Consider the following 6,000-nt stretch of genomic DNA (forward strand, 5'->3'; position numbering starts at 1 on the left):
ACCAACTGGACGGTAATGAGGTGACCAACTAGGAGGGTTTGGAGGCTTCAGCGGGTGCAGAGGTGGACTGGGCAGACCTCTGGTTCCCTGTCCCACGGCCACATGGGATTCCGCATCCCCGGCCACGCAGAGGCTGAACAGCATGGGTGGCATGGTAGATGGGTGGAGGACGAGACAGGGAGCCCCTACTGTTGGGGGCGAGGGGCAGAGGAAAGACGAGGGACGGAGCAGTAGCCCAGGAATCCTTGAATCTCTCCAAGGCCGAGTCTGCTTTGTCTCTGAAGAGACGTGAGCCATCAAAGGGCATGTCCATGAGTGACTGTTGACATCCCCAGAAAAAACAGAAGTACGCAACTAGGCCTGGCGTCGAAAGGCCACCGTCGTAGCAACCTATCTGCCCATAGAGTCGGTTGTGTCCAGCCCACAACAGATTGTGAACTTTGCCACATCTCTCCCATCGTTCACAGCTTGTACCTGCTGCAGGACTTGCGCAACCGTATCCCACAAAGAGTGGGTATAGCGGCCCAAAAGGCATGTGTTGTTGACAGACCGCAGTGCAAGACTGGAGAAAGAAAATAACTTCTTGCCAAACTGTTCCAGCGTTTTGGATTCCCTGTCGTGGGGGCGCAGAAGGGAATGCGCCTAAAGAAGAGGAAGTCTAGATTACAAGACTCTCAGACGTGGGGAGTTGGGTCAGGAATTTAGGGTCATCTGACACGGAACCCGAAGGCCCATCGAAGATGAGGTGCATGGCCTCATAAAACTCTTTAAGCTGGGCTGGGGTTGCTCCGGCTCTGGGAAACTCGGGGAAGCGCAGAGCCGATACAGACGCAGGCTCTGAGGACAGAGGCCTTGTGCATGGACGCTCCTCCCACATACCGTCGGCCGAGCGACGGGGTGAAGTCGGAGAGCAATAGGACTTCTTCGACTTCTTCTTCTCACCTTGACCCGAGGATTTGGAAGAAGAGTGGTGATGACTCTGTGACAGAACTCAAGAACTTCCTCTAGAGCGAGACCGGAACCTACGCAGTCGAGTGCCGGGCAACTAGGAGCTTTAGGAACTGCTCCCGCAAAGCCTTCGAGTGAATGGCCCGGCACTCGAAGTACGACTTCGGGTCGTGGTCACGCTCGAGACACCACAGACAAACCCGATGAGGATCCGTCACCGACATCGTATGATGACAGTCCTTGCACGGCTTGAAACTGGTCTTTGGGGACATCCTCGATGCACCAAATTTAACACAAAAACTCGACAAAATGGTAGAATTCCGTCAAAAAATAGACCAGGGTAGCTCTTCTCAAGATCAACGCGTGGTGCAGAAAGAAAAGAACTGATGTCACTGCGCGAAGGCGTCGTCAATCTACTACTCTGGACATCATCACGGCGACTACGGAGTCAACCGACGCACAAGGGTATTGCTCGAAGAAAAATCTCCGGATCCAGGCTGATGCCTGGGGGAAATTCTAACATAAGGAGTCTGTAACTAGAAGTCTCTAGCAGCTAAGTTGGACATGTACCTTTACGATTTACATATCCTGGTGATAAATAACTCACAAATTTGTTTTTCACTACTGAGAGGCCTGCCTCTCCAATAGGATAACATTAAGTTACCTTATTACATTTAATAAGTACTAAATTTTGATTGGGATCAGGGACAGAAGAGGCTACAATCACCTTGACCCTGCGCTTGGACTCTGCTTGCTCCGAGTCTTAAACTCCCAGGTGGTACTTCCCCAGTCCTGGACCTTTGGAAGTGGGGACAAATGTGGTCTGCCAGCCTAGCTGTGGTCCTCATCTGAACCAGTGTGACCCTTCCACCTCTTCATCAGCTCCGACTTGGAGTGGCACTTCGACACAGGACTCCGCATTGATACTCAAAACTGCTGATACATGATGCACCACCCCACATGAAGTACATATGGTACAATCATCAACGGGTCTAATTTGGTCCCTGTAGCCAGCCCACGCTTCATCATGGTCAGCATGAACTTGTGACTTTGTCCCGGTCTGGCGGAACCAGATAACCACAGTTGGCACTTTGTGCTTTTAAGCACAATTTTTAACTAAACCTTTAAAATTGTATATCCCCAGTTCTACTAATTGGATTTTTGTCATTTTGGTGTCAAATAATGTAGGAAAGTACCCCCACCTTTGGCCTGTTTGTGAGTGTGTGTCAGTGTGTTTTGCCTGTCTCACTAGGATCCTGCTAGCCAGGACCCCAGTGCTCATAGTATGTGGCCTTATGTGTATGCCTGTGTAGTGCCTGTGTCACGGAGGCTCTGCTAATCAGAACCTCAGTGCTTATGCTCTCTCTGCTTTAAAATTTGTCACTGTAGGCCAGTGACTACATTTACCAATTTCAATTGGCATACTGGACCCCCCCTTATAACTCCCTAGTATATAAAACCTAGGTACCCAGGGCATTGGGGTTCCAGGAGATCCATATGGGCTGCAGCATTTATTTTGCCACCCATAGGGGAGCTCAGACAAACCCTTACACAAGACTGCCACTGCAGCCTGTGTGAAATAGTGCTCACGCTACAGTATTTCACAGCCATTTTCACTGCACTTAAGTAACTCAAAAGTCACATATGTCTAACCTTCACTTGCTGAAGGTTAGGTGCAAACTTACTAAGTGCGAGGGCACCCTTACACTAGCAAAGGTGCCCCCACAGAGTTCAGGGCCATTTCCCCGGACTTTGTGAGTGCGGGGACGTCATTACACGTGTGCACTACATATAGGTTAATACCTATATACTGTATAGGTTCACAATGATACTCCGAATATGCCATGTAACATGTCTAAGATCATGGAATTGTCCCCCCATTCCAAATCTGGTATTGAGGAGCCAATTCCATGGATCTTGGGGGCTCCACCATGGACCCCCAGTACTGCCAAACCAGCTCTCTGAGGCTTGCACTGCAGCTACAGCTGCTGCCACCTCACAGACAGGGTTCTGCCCTCCTGGGGTCTGGGCAGTCCAGTCCCAGGAAGGCAGAACTAAGCATTTCCTCTGGGAGCAGGGTCTTACACCCTCTCCCTTTAGAAATAGGTGTTACAGGCTGGGGAGGGGTAGCCTCCCCCAGCCTCTGTAAATGCTTTGAAGGGCACAGATGGTGCCCTGCTTGCATAAACCAGTCTACACCGCTTCAGGGACCTCTTCTCCCCTGCTCTGGCGGGAAACTGGACAAAGGAAAGGGGAGTGACCACTCCCCTGTCCATCACAACCCCAGGGGTAGTGCCCAGAGCTCCTCCAGTGTGTCCCAGACTTCAGCCATCTTGCTTTGCAAGGTGTGGGGGCACTCTGGAGGGCTCTGAGTGGCCAGTGCCAGCAGGTGACGTCAGAGACCCCTCCTGATAGGTCCATACCTGATAAGGTAGCCAATCCCCCTCTCAGGGCTATTTAGGGTTTCTCTTGTGGGTTCTCTTCAGATTCTGCTTTCCTTCAGGAATCCTCAGCAACAAATTCAGACTCTTCTGACCTCGTGTCAGCCGCAGCCTGCTCCAAGAAACGCTGTAACTGCAACAAAGTGTCCACAAGAGACACTTTTCTTCAGCAACCTCAGCTCCAAGTCAGCAACTGCAACATTTTCCACGGTGTGCATGCTCTGGGGACTCCCTGTCTTCATCCTGCACCAGAAGGACCAAAGAAATCTCCAGTGGAATGATGGAGTCACTCCCCTGCTCCAAGCAAGCACCTTCCAAGGCAATGACGGGTACTCTAGGACTCCTCTCACGGCAACGAGCGTGCTCCTAAGGACACAGAGGGTGAACATCATCAACATAGACTGTCCTGAGATCCCGCTGATGCAATTTGGAGGAAGTAAGACCTAGCCTTCCACGAGAACGATGGTACCCCTGGGTATTGTGCCTTCTTCGCCTCCTGAGGCCTCTGTGCACTATTTGCAAAATTCCTTTGTGCACAGCCTGCCCCAGGTCCACAACACTCCACCCTGCAACACTCAACTCGCTGAGTTGTTCTCCGGTGCCGTGGGACCTTCTTTTGTTGTGCTGCATCAACCGTGTTTTGCACCTCCTTTGAACCCGGATCCTATGGCTTCGGGGGTGCTGGCTGGCACCCTGAGAGCTCTCTAAAGTGCTGAGAGCCCCCTCTTCCTCCTCACACAGAGGTGGGGCTCCCAGGTCCCTCCTGGGTCCATCCAGTGCCATTTTGATGAAAACCACACTTTTGTCGTAGCCAAGGCTTGTTGGCACCTTCCAACGCGAAATCTCATCTGCAATTATCTTCATGCCGTGGGACATCTTTTGCATCACACAGGAACCCGCTGGCATCTTCCTAGGGTGCATTTCTGCAGTCTTCTACTAACCAGGGACTCTTCTTTTGCACCCTCTTCTGGGTTGGCAGGGGCTCCTGTCCTTCCTGGAACTTCTTTCGACTTCTGGACTTGGTCCCCTTCCTTTGCAGGTCAGGTCCAATAATCCAGCAGTTGTTCTTTGCAGACTTGGTTGGCTGCTGCAAAATCCCAAAAACGAGGTGTAGTGTGTCATAACGAAACTTGCAGTACTTTACTCCTGCTTTTCTGGGCTCTGGGGTAATTTACTTAACTTTACTGTATTCTTACTCTCCCAGCGATTCTGCACACACTACACTTGTCTAGGGGGGAATTTGTGTTGCCCCTAGACCTATTTTATCCCATTGCATTTTATAGGATTTCCTACTGTTTGCAGTGTTCTATGACTATGTACGTGTCTAATTTTGGTATCTAGAGTATATATTGTGTATAATACTTACCTCCACGAGTATTGTCTCTAAGATATTTTTGGTACTGTGTCACCCAAATAAATACCTTTATTTTTGTAACACTGATTATTGTCTTTACTTGTGCATAAATACTGTGTAACTATAAGTGCTATTGCATGAGCTTTGCATGTCTCCTAGTTCAGCCTAAGCTGCTCTGCTATAGCTACCTCTATCAGCCTAATCTGCTAGAACACTACTGCATTTCACTAATAAGGGATAACTGGACCTGGTTTTAGGTGTAAGTACCCAAGGTACCCACTACAAACCAGGCCAGCCTCCTACAGATAGTGTATTAAAATGTACTCTTTTTCTAAACTAAATTTGGATTTTTCTTGTGTTGTGTTTTTACTTTATTTCTCTTTGAGTTGTGCATATACACTTTACACACTGCCCCTGAGTTACATCTGGCTGCTTTTGTACCACACTACCAAACAGTTGAGCACAGGTTAACCCCTTCGCTGCCAGGCCTTTCCCCCTCCTGTGCCAGGCCTTTTTTTGCCTATTTGGAATAGTTCTCGCTTAGGCCCTCATAACTTTTTGTCCACATAAGTTACCCACGCCAAATTTGCTTCCTTTTTTTCCAACATCCTAGGAATACTAGAGGTATCCAGACTTTGTGGGTTCCCCTGAAGGAGGCCGAGAAATTAGCCAAAATAAAGTGTAAATTCTGTTTTCTTTTTTTTTTTTAAATGGGAAAAGGGGCTGCAGAAGGCGGCTTGTGGTTTTTTCCCTGAAAATGGCATGAACAAAGGGTTTGCGGTGCTAAAATCACCAGCTTCCTAGCTTTCAGGAACAGGCAGACTTGAATCAGAAAACCCAATTTTTCAACACAATTTTGGCATTTTACTTGGACATACCCCCATTTTAACGATGTTTGTGCTTTCAGCCTCCTTCCAGTAAGTGACCGAAATGGGTGTGAAACCAATGCTGGATCCCAGAAACCTAAACATTTCTGAAAAGTAGACAAAATTCTGAATTCAGCAAGGGGTAATTTGTGTAGATCCTACAAGGGTTTCCTACAGAAAATAAGAACTGAAAAAAAATCTATATTGAAATTGAGGTGATAAAAACAGCAATTTTTCTCTACGCGTTACTCTGCAACTTTTTCCTGCAATGTCAGATTCTTTAATGCAATATACCGTTACGTCTACTGGACTCTTCTGGTTGCGGGGATATATAGGGCTTGTAGGTTCATCAAGAACCCCAGGTACCCAGAGCCAATAAATGAGCTGCACC

Source organism: Pleurodeles waltl, chromosome 4_2, assembly GCF_031143425.1.
Source record: "Pleurodeles waltl isolate 20211129_DDA chromosome 4_2, aPleWal1.hap1.20221129, whole genome shotgun sequence".
Lineage (NCBI taxonomy): Eukaryota > Metazoa > Chordata > Amphibia > Caudata > Salamandridae > Pleurodeles > Pleurodeles waltl.